We start from the raw sequence: 26,395 nt of genomic DNA, 5'->3' as shown, positions 1-26,395 counted from the left end.
ACCATGCATGATTGGCGGAGATATGGAGAGTGCTTTGCTAAATTAATTATTCTACGATTTCTTGATCAAATTTAATTTCACAATTTTGGTATTTTTGTATTATTTGCATATCTCATCACAATGATTGGAATGTTTTACAAGGCTTTCAATATCTAGTTATAATGCATGCCCTATATGTGGCCCTAGATTAGAGGCCCAATACTCAACAAGTTTGAGGAAGGTTGTCTACGAGGGTAACAAAAAGTATCTCCCTGACAACCATGAGTTACAAGAGAGATCTCTAGGCAGGCCTCCTCATGTACTAAATCCAAGTGATTGGAGGAAGGCATGGGAAGTGGATCCAAGTTGTTCATCCCCCAAAATGAAGGAGTTGTCCATCTACTCCCATACTAGAGTGATCTTCTAGTCAATGACCTTATTCATATTTTCAAGAGAATAGCTGATATTCTTTGGAAAACCATCACAAGTGCTAAAGAGAGCAAGGCACAAAGGGATGATCTACAAGAGGTGGATCACATGCAGCACTTATGGGCACAGAGTAGACCTGATGGGAAGGTGATCTCCCTAGAGAACCTTGGGTCTTAAACCAAAGAAGAGCAGTGGCGTGTAAAGAATTGCATCAGTGAGTTTCATACTCTCACTAATTGTATGCATTGCTTGAAGGGAGAATTCACAAAGGATGAAGAACTTAGTGGCTTGAAGTCTCATGCTTGGCACAAAATCTTATAGTTTGTGCTACTAGTAACCATTAAGGATTACCTTAGTGAGAACATAAGAGTGAAAATATACATGATTAGTTCAATGGTATGGTGGATATCAAATAAGGATATTAAAATAAATACGTTGGAAGTAGCTCATCTCCATTGAAGCAGTTACAATGGTGGATAAATTATTTCCAACAAGTTTCTTGACCATTCAATTGCACCTAATGGTTCATGTGGTTGACGAGGTTGCTATAGCAGGTGTTGTTCATAGCCAATGTATGTTTTTCCTCGAGAGATTTGTGAAGACACTGAAAGGTTTTGTTCATTAAAAATCTCACCCTGAGGGTAGTATGGAAATGGGATGGCTTGTCCAAGAATCTCTTGTATATATAACATAATTTCTTAGTATGTCAGACCCAAATATGCCATGACTATGGGAACAAGAAGAGGATGATTGGCTCATTGGGGAAGAGCCTCAAGGACAAGGTCTTCAGAGAACAATGGATATGGCATTACGAGAGAAGATTAATAACTTTTGCATCCTCAACTCATGTGCTATGGAGAAATGGATCGAGAAGTATAACCTAGCAAAGAGGTAAAGAGACCGAGATCATTTGAATTTTAGAAAGAGTCGAACAAACAGAGCATTACCATACCCAGATTCACTCGCTCTGAACTTCCAGAATTTCCTTCTAGTAGATGGTGTCAGCAAACCATACAACAAGCAAAACACAGTGGCAAGGTTATAAGTGAAGAGGAGAAGAAGCTTGCATATGGTTGTGTGATTACCATGTAAGTGAGTTTTTATATGTACAAAAGAAATCGTAAGACATAGAATTGTATAAATTTTTATTCTTGATATAATTTCATGATCTTGTTTTGCTTGCAGTATCACAAATTTGGTGCACTTTGGTCATGCGGTCGCGTCACTTTCGAGTGGAGTGAATAGATTAGAAGAGAACAACATTTGATTGTGGTGTTAAGGTAAATTTCATGCAAGAAAGTTGTTCAAGTGCAAGTGACCTAAGTATTGAAGTTGGCATGCTTGATTACTGTGGAACGATACAAAACATTATCAAGGTTGGGTTCAATAGGTTTTCTATGTTCATTTTTTATGTGAAGTGGTTCAAGGTGGTGACTCAAGGATCAAAGAAACCATGCACAAAGATAAGAGAGAGTTGTTCAAGTAGACTCCATAAAGATACAGACAAACCAAAGGGACACATTTGTGCTACCAGTGCATTGTGAGTAGGTCGTCTTCTAGGTGGACCCAATAAATCATAGGTGGTTGTTTGCAATCCAAATTGATCCATGTAGTAAAATAATATTAGAAGATATGGACATATCAGATGAAGAAGAGGTTACGGAACCCACTCAAGAAGCAAAATATTGATCCAGTTGAACAAATAGAAGAAGGATCAAATGAAGGTATAGTAATTCAACACAACTAGAACTTGAACGAGAAGCAAACACAACAGTTAATCCAAAATTTGAAGAATAAATAGAAGAACAACACAACTTTCAACACAACCACCTCTAATGCCTGAAATAGAAGTGGACAATACGGATGAACTACCTTCTACTTCAACAAACAAGGCTACACCCATTGACGAAGATGTAGATGGAGATGTATTTCTAGAAATAGATGTATTTGGAGCCAGGTGAGGATGAGAGAGTCAATGATAAGCTATAACATCTTATTTTATTTTTTATTTTCCAAGCAATACTTAGTTTTTGTCACAGTTTGCTTGTTTGGGACTATTAATGGAGGATTTAGTAGCAGACAATTGTCATAATTTATTGTAAATATTGCTACATATATCCTTGTATTTGGGATCACTAGTGCAAGATTTGGTAAACAAATATTGGCATATTAATTTTTATAAATATTGTTACATATCTTTATATTTATTTGAAAAGTAACTAAAACCTGGGTTGATAAGGACTATGAGAACTAAAAACACTTGAAATTTTTCTAGACGTCACAAAAAAAAATCGATGTTGCTTTCAACCCGCATTTTGATGCTTATTTTGACATAAGCATAGACAACATTTTCAACATTCATTTTGACGCTCATTTTGATGACACAAGTATTGAAAATAGGCATAAAAAATAGAAGATCTTGTAGTAGTGTTTCACACTATAATCACTTTCTTCTAGTTCTTCTCTTTTTCTTTTGCCTTTTTTCTCTATTGCTTTTTCACACTAACGTCATAGAGATCTATGCTAGACCTTTTTCACACTAACGTCATAGAGATCTATGCTAGACCTTATTTCTAATGCATAGACCTTATGTACCATGATACTTAGAGCTTATGTAATGTGGTGCATAGTGATATTGCATAGTCTCATGATCCTACACATATTTCTATTGCATAGTCTTATGTAATTTGATGCATAGTGATATTGCATAGTCTCATGATCCTACACATATTTCTATGTAAAAGCTCTTTTGTCCATGAGCTTATGCAAAGCTATATACATGTAAAATACATAAGAGCTCCATGCATAAGATCCCACTTTTAAATTTTCTAATGTTGTGTTTTCCTTTATGTAACCTTTCTAGAGTCCCTTCACAACAAGAGAAGGGGAGAATAGCCACACATGATAGATGCGTAAAGAGGAGAGAGAGCAGTGAGAGGGGGCCCATCATAGCTACCAAGGTGTGCAAATCTAGTGCATGGATATAACCTCTGGCGGTATGCATGTGGCTATACAACCCATAGCCGCATGAATAACCACGTCATACTATTAAAAAAATTTGATAATTCCATAGAGCTCACAATATCCCCTTAAGAGAAAAGGGTTGGTTTTTTTGTAATACAATATCACAAAAAAAAAGCACAAAATGTAATACGATCAAACATAGACTTTATCAAGACTGAAAACTTAACAAATTCAATATTAATGTATTAGGGTGAGCTTGGCTCAACATCGGCCGCCACATCTTCCATCAAATATATACTTGCTAATTAGTCCTATCTCAAGATTCATATGTCCCTTTGCAAGACCAAGAAAAGGATCTATCCCATTGCTAGTGGACTTCACATCGGCCGCCACATCTTCCATCAAATATATACTTGCTAATTAGTCCTATCTCAAGATTCATATGTCCCTTTGCAAGACCAAGAAAAGGATCTATCCCATTGCTAGTGGACTTCACATCATTATCATCATCGTTATCTCATTATGTTTGGATTCAATTGCTTCCTCATCATCGTGTATAGGGACACATTCATCTTTATTAGTTAGTGGTATCTCGCATGCTGCATATTATACTTGACCCTCCGCATGTTCATTTTTGACTACTACCACTATGTCTATAAGCTCTTCAACATCCCTATCTTGAAAAGTACCCTTTGAATGAGGAGCGACTTGTATAACATACCACCATTTCTTGTCATTTATGTTCATGTGAAACACAACCTTGTAATAAGAAGAAACATTAAGAGTGTAAATTAGATATGCATTAGGATGAGATAGTAAAAGCTTGTGGTTAGAATTTACTTATCCACAATGGTGAGGTAGCACAAATGTGTTTTTCTGTTTGCCAAAATTTTGTGGAATCAATCGCCATAAATCCATTTGGATGCCTTTTCATGGTTGCTTGAATGCCTCCACACACCACATCCTTGAACCATGTCACATCCAATATAAAAATTTGGAATGTCTTGAGTCCAACCTTTAGGATGTTTTGAATGATACCACACTAATTGAGCATTGCTCCACTCTCTTACTCAAAGTTTTCCATAACCCCACAATCTAGACTATTTCTCTTTGTATTTATGCCTTGAGTGTAGAAATGCCTTCCTTCAGACCACATGGAATTGTATACCTCATACAACTACCAACACCAAATGAAATATATTAATGAAAATGAATAACCATATCATAAGATTCTACTTGGATAAAAAAGAAAAATTAGAGACACTTACATGAGGCTCACATCCTCTTGCGTACTTCTATTCTTCCTTTTGTCACCACCTCTCCGTCTTTTTTCGCCTTCTCTATTTCTTCATAAAGCCAATCAAAGGAACAGTCTTTCGAAAGTGATGCAAGCTTGGAAGGAACTAGCAAGAATCTTAGAGGTATCCTAAATGCTCTTCTCTCCTCATATCTATTTCTTCTCACCTCTTCATACCTTGCCACCCAGCTCTTCAAAACTTCACTATTGAGAATACAAACTGTATTCACCTTCTTCAACGTTGATGTGTCCAATCTCCTTGCTCTTCCTTTGCCTTGTGGCACATGGGACACTATTAACCCTCATTAGATACCTCTTCAGTGTCGATGTCATCCATTGGCAGCCATCACTTCATTTGACCATTGGCATTAGAAATGCTAATATTGAAGATGGCTTAAAATATATTGAAGTTAGGAAATATATGATTATTTTCATAATATTAATATTTAATATATTTTTTATATGTTCTTAATAATATAAATTATCTTATTTTTAAATATTTTTATTATTATTAATGTATTATATTAAATATAAAATATTATAGATAGTTTTATTTATAATTGATTAGATACACATTTTATTTTAAAAATCCTTTTAAGTTAAATAATTAAATAATAAATTATAGATTTTAAAAAACATTTAAAGTTTAGATATATGCATGCATGGAGCCATGGGTGGGATGGATGCTAATATGGCATGATGATTGCCATGTGGAAATGTGATAGTAATGTGGCATATCCATGTGTACATACATACATGACATGGCATGCCATGTCAAGGTATGGGAAGTAGCATGCAAAGGTGACATCAATGATGTGGCATTATATTAATGATTAGGATGATAACTTAGTAACTCAATTAGGTTGACCATGTTGATATGGACATTTAAGGTGGTAAGGTGAGGTGACATAATGCTTATGTGAAGTCTCTGCCGCAAGCTGAGATGGACACAAGGTGGCATAGACATGTAGGAGATGTACCCACCAAGCCTAGTATAGAAACGTTAATTTGGCTTGGTTCATTACTAAGCCTAAATTACCAAAGCTAAATACGCTTGGGTTTAAACTTGCATGGACACAAAATGAGGATTTTCACTTGTTTGGGGTGAAAAAATGGCTTTCGAAACTCAAATTAACCCAAATTTTTTAACTTATAAATTGACCATTATAACTAAATTTACCCACATGAGTTTGGAGTAATTTTCATAAATATTAAATTTTTAACTACTAAATTATACAACTTTCACATTCCTTCTACAGATTACTATAATTTTCTAAATATAATCTAAAAAATCTAAAATTTCACCTTAGTCTCACGTTCTAGAAAACTTCATCTAATTTCTAATTGTTGGATCTCCATAACTTGGCATTTAAAGTTGTCAATCCCAATGCAGTCTACTTCGTTGATGTAGATTTGCACCCAATGGCACTCTGTCGATCTACCTCCATCATATCCTCATTGTCGTGCAACTCCTACGGTTTAGAAAACTTAATTAGCTGATGTTTAAATATTTTAATTAGAAATCGAATGACATTTTGTCATGAACCTATAGCATACATGTAAATGGGCCCATGGGTAAAACACTATAAATAGGGCCTTGGACACATGGATAGGACCTTTTGTCATTTTACTAATCTTGGACATTCCATTGTACCTTTGGCTCTTACTATGGAGATGGCCATCTATGGTCAAGGCTCATGGGCTAGCTTTCAAGCCATCCTCTTGGTGAGAGGTTAACACATTTAGGACATTATGTATCTTTCTCTTTGCTACATACACATATGGATTCTCCTTCTTGTTCATCTTTGGCTATGATGCTTGTAAATGCTAATTTCATGTGTAATGGATGCTAGAATTCATCTTTCATGTGTTTGATTTCATCTTTAACTCTAAATCCATTCCATTTGGTATCAGAGCCTTGGTTTTGATCCACTTTCAAGGTTCTTGGTGCATGAGATTGGTATTTCTTGATTTTCTTAAAAAATTTCTTGAATTTCTTGGTCCTTCCTTGGTTAATGCTCCCTAATCATGCTCTAAATCTATTTATCTTGAGGGATTAGGAGAGATTTGGGTGCTAGAGGCCCCATTTTGATCAATTTTGGCCAAAAATTGGGCTTTAGGACCAAATTTTGGGGTGCCCGCACCAAAAATTTGAACTGCATGACCAAAATTGGAGGAAAATTAACTAATCTTGATTAATGTTTTCTTAATCCTCATGTTTTTCACTAATTACCTTGTTTCTTGGAGCTTCCATGGCCATTAGTCTCAATACATACCCCGTTTGAGCTCAAATCCTTAGGGTTTTTGTTGTGCAACTCATGAGAGGAAGAGGTAGAGTATCAATTTTGAGGGGTTTTTTTGAAATTTTCTGGTTCCTTTCTTCCCTCTTTTTCTGCTTCACTCAAACCCTAGAACCAGTGGATTTCTTGGCCATTCACTCTCCCTAACAACCATTTGATCATCAATGGAAACCCTAATGCCATCTATTGAAGCTTATCTTGTGTGTCTTCACGTTTTTTTGGTCGTCAGGCTGCGCTCGGTAGCAGCGCATTTGCGAACAGCCTCACGGCTCAAAATGACATGAGAATAGGGTCTAAGCTCTTGATTAGCAAGTTCATTTAGCTTTCTTAATAAACTTAGTGTATTGCATCTATTTTTGGCATTTCTTGTCTTCATCTTCAATTAGGGTTTCTACCATCAAATTTTTGGAAATCCATGGGGTTAATCCTTCTCCTTTTGCTTCCCTCTACCCAAACATATGTTTAATCCTCATCCATTTTGGGAGAAATCAGGGTTTGAGCTTCTTGAGAGCTAATTTGGGAGAAAATTGGATGATGAGGGCTCCTAATTGGAGATTTTGGATGGTTTGGATTCTATCTACATCAAGCTTTATGTCAAGGGAATGCTTCATCAACTAGCTTTATGTGCATCAACAAGTGGTAAGAGGCCTTCCAAGTTTCCAATCAATTTCATTGAAGAATCAAGGATTGTCATCCATTTAAAACCCTAATCATGCACATAATGAGAGATTGAAGCATTTAGAACATTACATCCCATTGGTGATGTCTATGCTTCTATTGGCATAACCTATAGCCTAATTGAGTTCATTGGAGCTATGTTGGCCTTATCCATGCTATGGGACATGCATATGAGATGGTGTAGAGATTGACTCACATGCTTTTTGATGGTTATGATGGATGTGATTCTATGCATTGGAAGGGTTATGGAACCCATGAATGAGCTATTGGCACCAATTTTGCATTGATATGACACATATTCTCATATCTTTGAGCATTGCAAAGGGTATTGGATGCCATCTCAATGCTATCATGGCATGGAGTGTGGGCATGCATATGAGATTGTGGTATTGGATGCCATCTCAATGCTATCATGGCATGGAGTGTGGGCATGCATATGAGATTCTGGATTGAGCTATTGATCTTGCTTACCCTCACATGCTATTGTTGTGGTGATTGGAGTTGAGTGGTTTTGTTGGATGGAGGGAAGATTCTTGGGATTTGATTGAAAAGCATGAGTCCATGCTCTTTGGTTGTAATGAATAAGTTGTAAAAAGGGCATGAGTCATGCCATGTGATTGTAAGTAATCTTCCTTGCTTTTACATTCAAGCAAAGCACACTACCACATCACAATTTCTTTTGCAACTTTCCATTCCTAGCATCTAGTATGTTGTGAGGTACCTCGGGCATTGGACAAGAGGCCTGAGGGGAGCATGGCTTGAATCCACCATGTCATGAGTGCCGTGGGAAAGCGTTACGGTGGAGGATTAGGTACTTGGTGGGAAAGACATGGCCCCAACTTGTGCCTAGAATCGGACTAGGTAGTACGAGGGTGGGAAGAGCTTGGCTAGGAGACTAGCAAGCTTCGACACGCTTCATGGTACATGTATTGTAGTGATCCACTTGGGTTATGCATGGAATTGATGCCTACTGGTTGAGGCAAACATTGGGGCAAGGTGTTATGCAGTTTATGCAAGATGCCAATGAGTGTTGATGCTGAAATTTGATGCTTAGGAGATTGCTTAGAAATCCGTAAAGGGGGGTCGAGCAATATTAGCGTATATGAAAATGAATTGTTGATAATAGCCAACATGTCCCATGAAGCGTTGGACACCTTTGAGGTTTCCAGGTGGGGGTAGCTCGAGAATGAGCCTCACTTTATTGTCATTAGTTGAAATTCCCTGCCTGGAGATAATATGTCCCAGGATCACATTGTGTCAAACCCAAAATTGACATTTGAGAGGGTTCAACAAGATGCGATATAGCTTGCACCTTTCTAGCACTTTGCGCAAACATGCTAGGTGCTCCAAGAGGAATTGACACAAAGGTCATCCATGAAGACGTCAAGGAACTTCCAAAGATATTCCTTGTAAGCCATACACATGAGGCGTTGGAAGGTTCTAAGGGCATTGGTCAACCCAAGGGACATGACTCGGTATGCATATGTACCCCACTTAGTGTGGCAAATACCATTTTGTGCTCGTCTTTTGGATCAATCAGCACCTGGTTGTATCCTGAACATCCATTAAGGAAGTTATAACCTTCCTTTCCCACTACTCTTTCTAGCACATGTTTGCTAAATGATAGGCAGGGATTTTATATTCACGTGATCACAAAATTTTTCTTGTTAATAACATGTGTGAACATGTTATTAACATGTTCACATGTTAACATGTTCACAAAAAAGCCGGTGGCAAGCGACCTGGTAACCGGGAAAAATCCCGCCGGGCTTCTCTATAGCCCGGCGGGCCCGCCGGGCTATGCAAAAGCCCGGCGGGTCCCGGCGGGGTCGTCACATATCCCGGCGGGGTACATTTTTCTATATATATGGGCCCGGGGGGCCCTTTGGGATTTCATTGCTGACAGCATACACAGGTAATAAAAACTTGTGTGTGTGTGTGTGTGTTTGTGTATGTGGGTGTGTTCGTGCGGGCAGCCGCCCACTGTCGCAATGCGCAGCAAGATGTGGGTGGTCCGCCACACGAGGGATGTATGTGTGGGTGAGTTCGTGCGGGCAGCCGCCCATTGTCGCAATGCGCGGCAGGATTTGGGTGGCCCGCCACACGACTGGTGTGTGTGTGTAAGGCCATTCTTCGGAATGGTGCTTACCCTGGGGCACTTAGTCGGTAACGCGGCTAGTTTGTGTCCTATGGTAAGTATGGCACGCTGTAGCGGTACTAGTCGGTAACGCGGCAAGCATAGTATCGTTATGGCGATGTCACCTTCCCTTCCCTTCCCTTTGTCAAATGCGGACATATGGTCGGTAACGCGGCCAGTGTATGTTCGTATCCTATTGGTATTCCCATAGAATCGGGCGGCATTTTGTCGTTAACACGGCAAGTTGGTGTCGTCCGCTAGTGCATGAAATGTTTTTTGCATATTGCGGCATTTGATCGTTAACGCGGTCGAAAAAGTGTCGTAAATTTGCTTGCGTATTTCGGCATATGATCGTTAACGCGGTCGAATAAATGTCGTTAATTTGTTTGATTTGACTTGTATTGTTTTTATTGTGTTTGATCCATGCGATACTTGGTTGCTAACGCGGCATTAGTATTTCATGGATCAAAGTTTACATCATATTGTCTAACCGTTTTATTTTATAATATCGTGATTCGTAACTCGAAAAATATGAATCTCTCTCTTCTTACCCCCCTCTCTCTCATGATACACTTCACAACTCTTTCTCTTTCTCTCTCATGATTCACTTCACAACACGATAGATGTGTAGATAATGATTTTTTTTCTCTCTTAAAATATACATAATTCTTAATAATTTCTTTTTTCTCCCTCTATTTACTTAAAAATTAAAACAATACATTATTTTTCTCTTTAGGAACTCCCAAAAACATTAAAAATGTAATTTAATGTTTCTTCTCTCTATCTGTCACAACTCTCTCTTCCTCTCCTCTCTCTCTCTCTCTCTCTCTCTCATGATACACTTCATGATTCTCTCTCTCTCTCTCTCGCAATGATACACTTCACAACTCTTTCTCTCTCTCTCTCATGATACACTTCACATCTCTCTCTATCACGATAGGTATGTAGATGAGGAGTGCTTTAGGATTACAAAACATTATTTTTCTCTCTTTAGGAACTCACAAAACTATAAAAAATATTATTTAATGTTTCCTCTCTCTATCTGTCACACCTCTCTCTCTTCCTCCCCCTCTCTCTCTCTCTCTCTCATTCGTAAGTAATAATGCGCTTGTTGCGGTTGTCTCACGTTCGATAATGTATTGCATGATGTTGAGTTCAGTAATGTTTGGTATATTTTGTTTTTGTTTGATCATTGATAAGTAATGATACACTTATTGCTGTTTTCTCACGTTTGATGATGTATTGGATGATATTGAGTTCATTAAAATTATTTGATATTCCGTTTTTGTATGAACATTGACGATATTGATATACTTGTTGCTGTTCTCTCACGTCTGCTTGATGTTTATTTCAGTAATGTTTGATATTTTGTTTTTTTATGTTTAGTGTTATTTGCTAGATTTACGAAGACGATCAACATGCTTTCTCCCGAAGAGCGCAAAATTGTTCTGCGAGCAATTCGCGTTGAAGCGGTCATCACAGTATCAAATTGTACTGATGATGTCGTCAAGAAGATCAACGAGTCTGAGATACTCATGCGAGATCTCATAGACCAAATATGGGAAAATGCACAGCGTCGGCTTCGAAGCGGAGGCAACGCTGAGCTGCTAGATAGACAGAAGATAGCAGATTTCAATCATCAGCACATAACACGAACCATTTTGGGGAGCATGCGAGTAGCGTGCAGTGATCTTCGAGATGCTGCCCCGCCTGAAGCCAACATGCAACGTCTACAGTTATGGGACGTTGTGTGGAGCGAGCAAAGGGCCAAGAGCAAGCGCATGAAGGCGTTGGATGCAGAGTCCCTCCCCAAGAGAGTGCGAATTGCCCAGGATGTCGCTGCAACGTCCAGTCAGGCAGATGCAAGTGGTACAGGTGTCATTAATCGTACCATCTACAATTCTATATGCACACATCTTATTGGCATCCCGCACGAAGCTCTTCACGAAGGACGAACAATAGGCTCCGGTGTGTTTGGAACTGTAAAAGAGTATGCAATTAAAGGCATATCATTTTTACCGGAGCACATCACTTTTTGCGGAAAGCACTACAAAGGAGAAGGCAGCGCGAAGTTCGAGAGCTTCCAGGCAGAGCAGGGTATGCAAGTGCTACATCCATCGATTGTCCGATGCATTGCCTTTACAAAAGAGGCTCCTTGGATCACAATTTTCCCGTACTTTAATGGCGGCGCTCTTGGTGATACTCTACTGAAAGTTCCCTTCAGATTCAGTGAGTTCACCAGAGCCATTTTTCGTTTGGATCGAGGATGGAGACAACCACCGCCTGATAATATCCCTTTAGGTCATCTAGAACTTTCAAAAATAAAAGAGGTAGTAATAAACATGCCACATATTATGCATGCCCTAGTGGAAGGTGTAGCGGCAGCGCATATGGCAGGTATTGTACATACTGACCTACATCCTTTTAATGTAGTGTTGGATTATACAAAAGAGCTAAAGCCACGCATAGGTATTATCGATTGGGGATTGCTGCTGAGAGCGCCCAAAAAACGGGTGTCTCTCAATTTTGTTTATGAAGCAGACAAGAACCCCGAGAAGGTGGCACAGGCAGTCTCCCACGCAGACAGAGAGCGAAATAAACGGCCGTGGATAGCCCCAGAGCTTTATGATCCATTTTTGGCAGATGCATACACTCCTGCATCTGATGTTTTTGCCTTGGGATATTTATTACAAACTTTATATGACTTTTGGAAGAAAGTGCAAGAGTTGTGGATGGATAATAGTTCCCATGACAAAGTTACCATGGATACTATTATTCATAGAGTCAAAAATTGGATGTTTCTGCCTAATCGCGATGAGCGAAAATCAATTTTGCAAGTAGTTGAATTTTTTAGGTCACTAAATACTGACCCTACGAGGGCACAACGTCCTCTTGTAGAGCTATCGGTGGCATTCACCCCGACTTTGTAATGATACAGTATCAAGAGATGAAGTTTCAGGAATTTGAGAATTTGATGTGTCCAATGTTTCAAAATTTTGTTTCTCTTCAAAATTTGATGTGTCCAATGTTTCAAAATTTTGTTTCTCTCTTCATTGAGTCTTTGCAATATCTCTCTCCTCTTCTGATGTTTAAGTTTATGTTTTCTCTTCAAAATTTGATGTGCGAGCATTGTTTGAAGTGTTTTTGGAGTCAAGTGGATATATCTCATCGAGTCTTTGCAATACATATCTCCTCTCGTTGTGTTTGACTTCAAGATTTCGAGAGCAATGGTCAATTTATCTTACGTTGATCTTTACAGTTTATTAAAATACTAAAGTCGTTTACGTTCATGCAGATATGGAGCAGGCGCAAGCGAACGAGCATCAGGAGTTAGCCAAGAAGGCATACGAGAGAATGAAGGCCCTTGCACACGGCCTGACAGCCCGCGAAGCTACAAGAACAGCCCGCGAAGCTACAAGAACAGCGAAGCTGCTTCGCTGTTCTTGTAGCCCGCGAAGCTACAAGAACAGCGTGCAGATTATCGAAATGGACAAATCCAACATATGCCCAATGGAAAGACATAAACAAACGGGTAACCACAGAGATGATAAAGGCAATATGGCCATGTCCAGATGGCGAGATAAAGAAGGGAAGATGGAAGATTTCTCGTTGCACTCACGATGATATCAAAACTAATGCCGAGCGCATTTTCTTGGAGGTGTACGGCCGTCCTCTCCATAACGCCGACGCTCCACTGTATTTTGCTAAAATGCTATATGCTCACTTTATACTGGAAACTCCAGTGGACTTCGCCTCCAGAGAGGCCACTGTCAACACCCACGACATACGTGAAGAGACAGTTACATTCACAAGAGAAGAACTTGCCCTCATGGTGGAGGGCGCCGGACTGGAGTTAAACCAGGTCAAAGAAAGCTTAGGGGCACAGCTAGCAGAGAAGGAGAAAGAAGCTGACCGATTAACTCAAGCGTCAACTCCTCCCCCGGCCAATAGAGGAATTCAAGAGCAGTTAACAAAGATCAGCCAAGACGTACAGAGCATCTCTTCACGTATTGCTCCTGTGCGCCAAGGAAACCACATCTCTCATTTTTTGATACATCCTGATCTTGTGGGAGTTTCTGCTGAGGCTACAAGTTCCTCCACCCCCCAATGTCCTGTATGTTACAAAGTATTCGATGGGTGGAGCGGCCAGTATATACTACCCTATGGACACTACTACCACTTAATATGTTTAGTGAGGCAAATGCAAAATACTTCCACATGTGCATTGTGCAATGTCCCAATAAATCAAGGTATTTATATAGTGTTCGGCATGGCTAGCGAATATAAACCACCAGGACCTTTAGATGCAACTCCTAGTGCAATTCGCAATTTATTTCAAGATGAGAGCTAAGAAAAACAAATTCTACTTTTGTATTGATAATTTCTCCAAATATGATCATTTGTACAAGTACTTTTTATTAAATTAATGAAGTGACTTCTTCCTCTATGTCAGTATCTTGCTCCAAAATTCTTTCACCGTTTACTCTCTCGTCTGCTATATTAAGCTCATCTAATTCAATGTCTAAATTGTCTTCTATCTCAAGGGTGGTGCACAACGTACGTCCAACATCAAAGTTCTCGTCTACTACATCTTCACAATTGTACATCCATCTGGGCATATCTTCTTCATACTCTTCGCTTTCGATGTCTCGCAAGATCTTTTCATTGCAGTACATGTAAACAAGTTTATCTGCTCGATCTGCAAGAAGTCGATTGCGAATAGTACTATGAATATATTTATACATGCTCCAGTTTCTTTCTGAGCCTGAGTTTGAAGAGCACTGACTTAGAACCTTCATCGCAAGGTTGCGCAATAAAGCATAATGCTCACCACCATTCATCATCCACCACTTCCATGCAGGTTGCTCTTTAGCCATTTGTTGAACAAGAGAGTTGGAAAATAAACCCTCTTTCAACCGAAATGAGGTCATCTCCTTTATGCACTGTACACGATCATCATCATTATTATAGAAAGTGTTTACCACTTTATAAAAATCTTACACCACCTCAACGTTGGACATCAAATCCATATTCCAATATTCAGGATCTAACATGTAAGCAGCACTGTGCAGTGGTGAATGCGCTCCAATCCATCTAGCATGAAAGTACTTCAACAGAACTTTTCTTTGTCTACTAGAGAATGGTACACGCCATTGCTTTTCCACCACTGAATGCTCTAATTTCTCAGGACACTCCAAACTCCGCTGGACAGTCCACCATTGCATCCATGCTTTTCCGAGATTAGGCGCTCTTTGATCAAGGCTTTGTACAGCATACATAACAGGCATCATTACATGGTATGCATCCATCACACTGTTCCACCAACTTCTTCTCGTAAGCGCTGCCTTCAAGACTTTGATTTTCTCTTTCACTTTTTCAAGTTGAGTGTTCTCCCAGTCATGAAATGCCATGCATGTAAATGTTTCACAAACTGCATCTTTATTTCTAAGAAGAGACTCAAAAGTGTAAAAGTGAGTGCAAAACCTAGTCTCCGCTGGAAGCTTTAACATAACTGACATGCGAGGTCGAAACATATCCAAAACTCTCTGTCTCTTGAGCATGAATTTCACAAGCTGGCGAGCAGTGTCGACGATTGAGGCAAACCATTTGGTATCATCAGATTTATACCAATCTTTTAATACAAGATTCAAACTATGAGTATTACAGCCTACCGAAAAAATATGTGGATATTGTCGCTGTAGGATTCTGGATGCATTTTTACAATTTTTTGCATTGTCCATGACGACTTGGACTACATTTTTGGCACCCACTTCCTCTATCATAGAGCTAATGACTTGAGCAATGTAAGCCCCAGTTTTGATTGAACCAGCTGAATCCACGGCACGGATGAAAGTCTCACCTCTAGGTGAAATAACCATTACATTAATTAATGGTTTTCTTTGCACATTAGACGATCCATCACTTACTATACTACATCCAGAAAGCTCTATATTGCTAAGAATTATTCTTTGTACACGTTCTTTTACCTGCGCATAACATTTTTCTAATAGATCATTTCGCATAGCATGGTACGTAGGCGGTGAAAACCCTGGTCCAAACTCACCAATTTTCTTCCATGCTCTCTTCCAATGCTCACTGTCCACCATCATCATAGCACTCCCAGAAAAGTAAATCGCTTCAGCAAGGACGAGTTGTGCATCATCGAGTCGACCTTGACGTAGGCTTTCTTGCAATGAAGTTTGACGCATGGGTATATTTCCTACGTCAAAGTTTTGCTTGCAAGAACATGCACTGGGTAGATTACTTTCTGGCTGCATATTGCCGTTCGGGGTACAAGTAGGCGATGTAGCGGGAGTTTGATGATTAGAACAACAGTGTTCTTGCTGCCTTGATACATTAACGGTAGGAGTGTCATGTTTTCTTGAATCTTTCTTTTGAATTTCTTCTCTTATGCGTTTGGCCACTATAGGTGCAGAGGGGTGGGTACATGACTTTTTTTTCGGTCCGCCTAAAAAGTGTTCTCTTAGTCGAGGCGCCCCACCTGATTTTACTGCATGGCATAGCTTACACTCCCAATCTATGAATCGATCACCAACGTTAATTGCATATTGCCACTCTATCCCAGGTGCCTTTTTTTTCCTGCTATTTGAAATTTGGACTCTATTGGAGGTATCACTGGATCCAACATTGTCCTCCATCTCAACAAATAACCTATTCAACCAAGCATATAACAATGAATACACAAATGAAAAAACAACAAATCACTCACGTATAACAAAACATACATCTGCAGACAAAGTACTTCGAAACTATCTTGACAAATACAAAAGATCATCACATAACACAAAACTATTTCAAACTATCTTGCAAGGTCTTACTACAAAACTACTTCGAAACTATCGTGCACATTGCACCCCCAATGAAGGATGCCTTTTGTACCCAATTAAGGATACTTTACACAATCAAAGATCTATGCTTGCCCAATACTCTAGTATAGGACAATAGATCTTCTCTAACATTCACAAAAAAAATCAAAGATCTATGCTTGCCCAATACTCTAGTATAGGACAATAGACCCTTGTCTACTCTAAACTATATCAAGTATCAAGAACCAATACAAGCCCCTAAGCAGGACTCTTGGCTCCATCAAACCATTCATAAAGCAGAATGAGGTAGATTACGTATGTGGCTCAAATGAATGACTCCAAATTTGTCCCTAAATCTCCGCAAGTATTAGCTACGAACCACACCCTGCCCCCAGTTCAAAGAACTAAGGACGAGTGGCCCAATAGCCTTAGGAGTTCCTACAAGGAAAGACGACAGCCCCTAAAATAAGGACGTTCTTCCCAAGAGGACACTTCTAGCAACTCGAGAGCTCTACAAGTACTTTGAGGAGAGATATCACGCCCCCAAAACAAGGACTATCTTCCCAAAAGTTGTACGACGGGTGTCGGGCAGTGTTTATATACAGAATAATACCCCGCCGGTGTTTTTTGTTTTTCCCGGCGGGCCCGCCGGGCTTTTATCTTTCCCGGCGGGCCCGCCGGGAAAACCTCATACCCCGGCGGCCCCGCCGGGAATGGTAGAAGCCCGGAGGTATTACTGGAATAGTGGGTTCCGGCAGGTCATTTCTCAGGTCGTGTGAATATACATTGTGATCACAAGTTTTAATATGTTAACAATAGGTTTTATTAACGTGATCACGAAATTGTGAAGACGTTAATGAAATCCCTGATGATAGGGGATAGTGGTCCCTATAATGGTGGTGGCATTGACCTTTTTGAGGTCAACACACGCTGACTTTTTCATTCTTTTTGGGCACTATTATGATTGGTGATACCCACTCCATATGCTCGATTTCATAGATGCATCGAGCATCGATAAGCCTTTCAATCTCTTCGTGGACCATCTTGGAGTACTAGCCCTCTCTGATCATCATAATTTGACATTGGGACAACACTAAGATTCAAGCTAGATTCATATAAGCTAAACCCATGATTTCATTTAGAGTATCAATCCTCCATAGAGCATAGTCAGCATAAAAATCAAGGCTTACATCACCATTGGCGTAGATTATCATGGCACCATGGACATGTTGAAATGAGTGATACTAGAGTGCCAAGTCACCTAGACAAGTTATCCCACATGAGCTATCATAGCTTTGTTGTACTTTCCTCATATAAAAGTAGGACATTTGAAGCATTAGAATACAAGCACAACATCTCAAGTCTTTTTATGAGTACAAGTTTCCATCTTGTAACCTAACTGACCTTGAGTCTAAACTTAATTAGCACACATTCATCACCATGAGTATTGTTCTTTTGTATCCACCTTAGATTAGTGTTGTCATTATTTAGTAGTATAGGATTAGATTAGGATTAGTCTTGATTAGGTAGATGTTTTTCTAGTAGGAGATCTTGATCCATGGATTTCAACATGGTATTAGAGCTAGCACTCTCTCCTTGAACTTCTCATTAGCTAATCTCTGCATAATTAGTACTAATCTCATCATTAAGTTCACTAATCATCATCTTATCTTCACTACCTTCTTGTGGCCAAAAATTCATTTTCTTGATTCTCCTTGTACTCACAAACATTGGAGAAATCCTCTTAGCCACACATTATCCACCTCTACGGGAAGCCATAGTTCCAAGCATTCATACTAAATCGCATGTTACAACCTGAATTTGGCGCTCTTTCGCTAACTGGTTTTTCTCTTCATTCTCCTTGACCACTACAAATTAATCTAAGATCTCTTAGGGGCTTGTTATTCATCATGTAAGGAGCCTATATTTTAAATCTTGTGTGATTTGGTGCAACAACGAGGCACACGAACCAAAAATGCAGTCGACGTTTTGCAGCACAGATACGCGCGATTTGGTGGGTTTTTGAGCTGAATCTTCCACATAGGACTTTGATCCTAACCAAGGGAAATAAGATTTGGTAAGCAGGTCCTTCAATGGTAGCTCCCACAAGCTCAATTGAAGCCTCCAAAAATTTGGCCTCCTAATCACCCGAATTAAGCATTAATCATTATCATTAGTGCAGCATTAGTAGAAATTGGGCCAACCAAAATTCAAAATTAAAAAATTAGAGTGTTATTCCATTGTGGAAAACTCTCTATTGTATCAAAATCCATCTTAACCACTTGCATTTCTCAGCTTAAGTGATTTTTTCACTGCATTGAGTTTATCTCTAGCATATAATTTGCAATCACTTGTAAAAGGGTTAGACATTGCCTGAGCACTAAAGTCAAGGCTCAAGGTAAGACCCCCTTCCAATCATGGAGCATGTAGAAGTAGTCTCAAGATTTAATGGTGATGGTTTTTCCACATGGCAAAGTAAGACCATGGACTATCTTATGCGTAAGGGGCTTTGGCACCTTATTGAGGATGAAGAAGTGGAGGTTGAGCCACTTCAAAACAACAAAGCATTGGGCCTCATCGCTCAAAATCTTGGTGAGTGATGATGTGATTAGTCACATTGTTGGCATCAAGGATGCCAAGTTGGCATGGTAGTAACTTAACAAGATTTTCGACACCGACTCAAAGACCTTAAAGATCAACCTTCTCATGCAGTTCTATAAGCTCGACAAGAAGGAGACATATACCATGGAACAACACATCAATAAATTCAAAGGTATCAAACAACAACTTGGTGAATTAAAGAAAGTCATTGAGGAAGATGAATCTATTGCTGTATTGCTAAAAAGTGTTGACAAAGAACCTTATGAATCAATTGTTGCTACACTTAAAAATGTGCCCAACACTAAACTTCAAGATGTAGAATCATCTCTACTTGGTGAATTCAAGAAAGTCATTGAGGAAGATGAATCTATTGCTGTATTGCTAAAGTGTTGACAAAGAACCTTATGAATCAATTGTTGCTACACTTAAAAATGTGCCCAACACTAAACTTCAAGACATTGTAGAATCATCTCTACTTGAACAAGAATCCAAATTCAAAGATAAAGAATCATTCAAATCACATTCAAGTGAGTACTGGCACTGTATACAAAGGGTGTATACAAAGGGTGGGAGATTTTAAAGGACAAATCAATCAACATCTCAACTTCCAAGATGCTATCATTGTGGAAAACTTGGTCATACCAAGAATGAATGTCGCAGCAATAAAGATAAACCAAAGCTTGTTTGTGACTATTGTGGAAAAATTGGTCACCTAGAAGAAGATTGCTATAAAAAAAAGAAGCAGGCAAACTACATCGAGGCCAAAGATCCCAACTGAAGACATACTCTTCTAGAGAAAGAACCATTGTACTTTTCACCCCTCTTGTCTATAGAAAGTTTGATGTAATCAGCCTTTGAGGCCATATGATGCACTCAAGCTTAAATTCATAGCCAAAGTAGCTATAATGCCAAAGTAGAATAAAGGCCAAAGTGGCCTAGCACAAGAGGAGAGAGAGTAAGAGTCAAAGCCTAAAAATTGTACCCAATCTAGCATCAAGGGGGGGTGTTGAAATGAGTGATGCTAGAGTGCCAAGTCACCTAGCCAAGTTATCCCACATGAGCTATCATAGCTTTGTTTTACCTTCCTTATATAAAAGGAGGACATTTGAAGCATTGGAATACAAGCATATCTCAAGTATTTTTATGAGTACAAGTCTCCATCTTGTGACTTAACTGAACTTGAGTCTAAACTTAATTAGCACACATTCATCACCATGAGTATTGTTCATTTTTATCCACCTTAGATTAGTGTTGTCATTAGTGTAGGATTATATTAAGATTAAGCTTGATTAGGTAGATGTTTTGCTAGTAGGAGATCTTGATCCATGGATTTCAATAGGACACATGGACACTTATTTGGATATGTGTGTGTGTGTATCTGAGAGAGAGAGAGAGAGAGAGAGAGAGAGAGAGAGAGAGATGAGTGTGAGAAATAAGGTGCAAGAGTAGTGCAGCTCTTACAGGTCATAGATTATTATGTGGGAAAATCCATCAACGCTTAATCAAAGTAATTAAATTTCATATTTTTTATATTCAATGGCAAGACTAGAAACATTGTCAAAGATAGTCAATGATTTGTTGTTTGCTGGTCACACACCAAGACAATAGCGATGCTTTACCACACAACACTTCGCAAGAAGCAATATATTGTAGACCTTGTTCATGGCACACTAGCATGTGGCAGGTGCACTCTAGCTTGACATCAATAAAGTGTAGGGGCGAAACTTTTGGAGGTAATCACTAAGTGGAAACAAAATTAGCTCATCGATTCCAGTCAAGAAACAAGAACTCATGGGCTAAGCTTGCCAATATAGTGTAGTGAGCTTGCCAATACTCTTTTATAATGTATTGTTTCTATAGTTTAATGGAACTATCGGATGTATATTCCTCATAGTCTGATATTATGTTATTGTTGTTTCCATTGGTGGAATTTAGATATACATTATGTTATTGTTGTGGCCATTGGTAGCATTTGGAATCGTATTTGAATATATTATATTTTACTTAGAATGTGATGATGGTGATTGTGTGCATCTGTTATCTTGCATATATATATGTACTGTGAGTGTATGCTTATAGATTTAGATATGATCTCCTTCTTACATGTGTATAGACATCCATGGCCGAATCCAAGAAGGCAGGTCTCTTGATAACCATCAAGAGACTTGTGGACTCTTAGTTTGAGTAGGTATGAAATAGAGGAGGATATGGCAAAGTATTCTGTGTTGAGCATTGATGAGCTAGAGGCTACCATCACTTGGCTCTCTTGCTCCTTGTGGCCCATAGTCCTTGGCGAGGGAACCTCTAGATCCGTTGGAGGAGGAGGAGGATCTAGAGTAGGAGGGTCAGGAGGAGGAGGGTTCGGGTTAGGAGCTCGAGCTAGCCTAGGAGGATCATGACCATGCAACTCGAGCCAACTCCAGGGCGGCTCTCTGTCCTTGCTGACCTGCGCGGCTGTGCCCACTTCCAAATCTAAGAGCTCGCCAGTCCGTCACCTTAACGCCATCTTCACCTAGCCCAAGCCCATACGCCTGCAGCCATGCTTGTCTCTCCTGACGCCAGCACCCGTCCACTAGTCGCGAGCCCTCCTAGGCATCCAGCCTCTCTCACGTGTCAAAAGCCCAAGCGGCTTCCACCATTCACCTGCCCTTCAGCAGCTGCACCCCACTTCACAGGCTCCCTCTGCTTTCGAAGCCACTGCAGTGCCTTCTCTTAAGAAGCCTCCCTCTGCTTTCGCCTCTGCCCACCACCTGCAGTCAGCAGACGGCCATCACCTCAAGAGCCGCCAGCAGCCCTTCTGTCGCCAGCCTGTTCTGCCTTCGCATCCAGCTACCTGTCTCTGCCAAGCGGCCTCCCAGCAAGAACACCAACCAGCCTTGCCTTCGCTCACTAGCTCTCCCACACACGGCTGCGCTCCACACTTGTCTTGCACCTTGACGCCAGCACCCGCCAAGGCCTCCAGCTCAATCACGTCACTCACACCAGCCCGTCTCGGCCAGTCGCACCAACATCAACCACCAGCCTCACACGAACCACGACCACGTGGTTGCCACAGGGGGCTCCAACCACCGCTAACACCACCTCACCAAGGACGTTCTCGTCCCCACGCCACCAACCCATCACCTCACCAGGGACGTTCTCATCCACGCCGCCAGCCCATCACCTCTGCTGCAGCTTCTCTCCTAGGCGACCTCCCCTTCTCTGTGTATCTGCAGCTACGCCCGAGAGCCCCCAAAAACAACACGGCGGCCTCACCTCTTGTACTCGGCGGTGCCCACAGCCTTTGCCAACCTTCGAGAATTCCTTCGCTGGTAGCAGCGCTAAGCTCCCACATGGCTATGCTTTTTTGGCCACATTAATGTATTTTATTATATTTTGTTTTAAGCCCAATGTGATGGCCACCATCACTCTCTCCACACCAAAGCTCAAGGCTACCTTGGCCACATCAATAATTGCTCCCCATGCGTTCACATCTTCAAATGCAACCTTCCAAGTGCCCATTGTATTTTGACGCGCCCACACATATCAAGCGGCCGAACAGCTGACACCACCTGCAGTTGATCACATTTCGGACAAGCCTGCAAGCCAAAAATAAAAGCCATCCACCCTGTAAACCTGGCAAGACATTCCCAAGCCAAACTCTTTCCACACGCCATGCATCCATATGTACACAAGCCCAAAACACCTCTCAGAAAAACGCTTGACAGCGGCAAGTAAGTCAGGTAAGTCATCGATTCTCTACAGAACTCTATTTTAAGAATTGCAGGAAGATAGATCGGTTGTGCAGACATTGTGTGTGCTACAAGGAGGTCAATAGTTGCTATTGGGTGTATGGTGATATTTGAGTGTAGTACAATACCGCTGCAAAAAATACAGCAGTTTGTGCAGGACAAACCAGAGTGCTATTTCTGGTAAATTTATGTGTCTGGCAAGATGTCAAATGATGGCCTAAACCAGATTGTTGCTGAGAAGCTTGATAAAAACAACTTCCATGCTTGGAGGTTCAAGTTGACTAATTTCCTGATGGGAAAGGGTTACCGGACTACATATAGAAGGTGAGCATGAAGAGGGCGCACCGGAGATACCGGAGATCAATCCGACTACTGCAAATGTGAAAGAGTTCAAGCATTGGAACCAAGGAGCTAGAAAAGTTATGTATTGGCTCTCTATCAGTATACAGGACACCATGATTGGGCACATACAGAGGATGCCAAGTCCCCCCAAGGAGACGTGGGACACCTTGGTAAAACTCTATGGAACGACTACCAAGGCACGAAAGATACAGTTGAAGAATGAACTTCATACTGTGGAGAAAAAGAGTATGTCTGTGAAGAATGGCTATGCATTGTGAAGATCAAGGGTATTGTAGAATCCCTTGCATCTATTGGCATTTCAGTAGATGATGAGATGATAAGGTGGAAGTCTGTCTACGTGGTCTCGGGCCACAATACAAGGCATTCAAGACATCTATTCAGACTCGAGAAAACATTCCCAATTTCACAGATTTGGTGTCTATGTTGACTATAGAAGAGAAGAGCTTGGGTGAAGAGCAACAGTCCCTTCACAAAACAAAAACAGTTCAGAGCAACATGCCTTCTACACAAGTTGAGGAAGAGGACGAGGTAGAGGAGGCCGTGGACGCAGCCAAGGAGGTGGCCGAATAGGTAATCAGAATTATGGCCAGCACCAGCAACAACAACAATCCCAGAATTCACAACAACAACACGCAGGTGGAAGAGGCCAATTCAGAGGCACAGGGGGAGTTAAAGAGGTCATGAAAATTGGCAAAGGTAGTATAATGATACACATGGATGCTTTTATTGTGGTAAGCCTGGACATGTGCAGGCAGATTGTTATAAGAAGTAGAGGCTGACATGCAAAATGGGAAATTGTAGCAAAACAACTATGCATCCTTGACCAGAAACAATGAGGATAATGAAAGGTTGTTTGTTATGCAGCATGTCGTTAACGCCATGTCTGAAAATGTTGAAGCAGCACATAAAGATGATGTATGGTACGTTGATTCAGGTGCTTTGAACCACATGACAAGTCATGGGGAGTGGTTCAAGGAGATGAAAAAACTTGAAAGACCAAGTTTTGTGGAAACAAGGGATGACACTGCTCATCCAATTGCCCATGTTGGAGATGTGCCATTGTTTATGCAGGATGGCAAAGTGAAGTACCTTGCAGATGTACTTCATGTTCCGAACATAACAAAGAATTTAGTTTCAGTTGGCCAAATGATTGAGCAGGGTTTGCAGGTTTGGTTTTAACCCTGATGGTTGCAGGTTTGGTTTTAACCCTGAAGGTTGTTATGTTGAAGACTTTAAAGACAAGTGCAAGTTGGTTGCAAAAGGCAACAGAGTGGGCAGAATGTTTACATTGAATGTAAACATGCCTGAAGTGAGTGTTGCGATGTTTGCAAATGGTTCAGACACAGACATTTGGCATAAAAGAATTGGACATGTGAATGTGCAGAGAATGAAGTCTATGTAGACTAAAGGAATTATGACAGGGGTGCCAAAGTTTAAAGTTGAAGGTATGTGAAGCATGCCAATTTGGAAAGCAAACAAAGCATATATTTCCACGTGACAGAAATGTGAGCAAAAATGCACTAGATGTTGTGCATTCAGATGTATGGGGTCTTACGAAGACCATGTCTATGGGAGGCTATAGGTATTATGTGACATTTATTGATGACCACACAAGGAAAGTGTGGGTATACTTCATGAAGGAGAAGGGTGAGGTGTTCACTCATTTTCATAATTTCAGAGCTATGGTTGAAAAGCAAATAGGGAAATATGTAAAGTGCCTAAGGTCAGATGGAGGGGGAGAGTACTTCTCCAATGAGTTCTCTGAATTTTTGAAGAAGAATGGTATTCGGAGACAGTTTACATGCAGATACACTCCGCAGCAGCAGAAAAATAGGCACATTGCTGAGATTGCGCAAGCATTGATGGGAGAGAAGAATATGCCGCATAGCTATTGGGCTGAGGCTGCATTGCATATGTGCATGTGCCAGATGAGCTGAGAACTAAGCTGGATCCAAAAGCTGAAAAATGTGTGTTTATTGGATATTCCCTTGAGCAAAAGGGATACAGGTGTTATAACCCTGCTACACGTGAGTTGAGGGTAAGCAGGGATGTTGTTTTTTATGAGATGAGCAGCTGGTATGCTGCTGGAAAAAGAAGCTGTTGTTGGGGTTGATGTGAGTGGAAATGTGGTTGCACAGAATGCAAGTCAGCAATCACAGTCTTTGAGTGCACCAAGAGAGTCCTCATCTAGTGGTTCAGTTGATAGACCATGGAGTGGCAGGCTGCATCATAATACCAGTCTTGCAAATGTGATTAGTACATCACATAAAGGCAAAGAGAAAGTGATTGAGCCCCTTAGTATGCCTGACATTTCTGGAGGGCATTCTCATGTTCATGGACAGTCTAGTGGCTCAGAGATGAGCCTTGATGAGGATCTTGGGATACTAGCTATGAGAACACCTGGTGTAAAGAAGGCTATGGAAGCCATGAATGCAAAGCTGTGAAGATCTGGGAGAGTGAAGAATCTTGTGCAGAGGTCTACCTATGATGGTTATGTGGCACATCACTATGCATACATGGCAAAAGTTATACAGGTTGTAGAGCCCACATGAATTGATGAGGCTATTGGAAATGTGTGTTGGGAGAAAGCTATGGATGAGGAGATGGATGCACTATATGAAAATGAGACTTGGGATTCAGTGCAATCGCCTGAAGGCAAGAAAGCCATTGGATGCAAGTGGGTGTACAAAGTAAAACATAACAGTGATGGAAGCATAAGTAGGTACAAGGCTAGATTGGTAGCCAAAGAATATGCGCAGACATATGGCATTGATTATGAGGAAACTTTCAGCCTAGTTGCCAAGATGGCAACAGTGAGAGTTGTGATAGCAGTGGCTGCATCAAAGCAATGGTCTTTACATCAGATGGATGTAAAGAATGCATTCTTGCATGGGGATTTGCAGGAAGAGGTGTATATGTTGCAACCACCTAGTTATGAGGATGTGAGTCACCCGGAGCATGTTTGCAGGTTGAAGAAAGCCTTGTATGGCTTAAAACAAGCACCAAGAGCATGGTTTGACAAGATTTTGGAATATCTTGTCACACTATTGGCTTTCATGTAGCCAATGCAGATTTCTCGCTGTATGTGA

The 26,395-nt window shown here is 40.5% G+C and overlaps 1 pseudogene; it reads left to right on the top strand.

The window, feature by feature from the left end:
* Positions 1–877: 877 nt before the first annotated feature.
* Positions 878–26,395, top strand: part of LOC147630574 (uncharacterized) — a 105,420-nt pseudogene continuing 79,902 nt past the window's right edge.

This window comes from Cibotium barometz, chromosome 16 (genome assembly GCF_041138505.1).
Source record: "Cibotium barometz isolate CiBa-2024 chromosome 16, ASM4113850v1, whole genome shotgun sequence".
NCBI lineage: Eukaryota > Viridiplantae > Streptophyta > Polypodiopsida > Cyatheales > Cibotiaceae > Cibotium > Cibotium barometz.
This window is presented reverse-complemented; position numbering and strand designations above follow the sequence as displayed.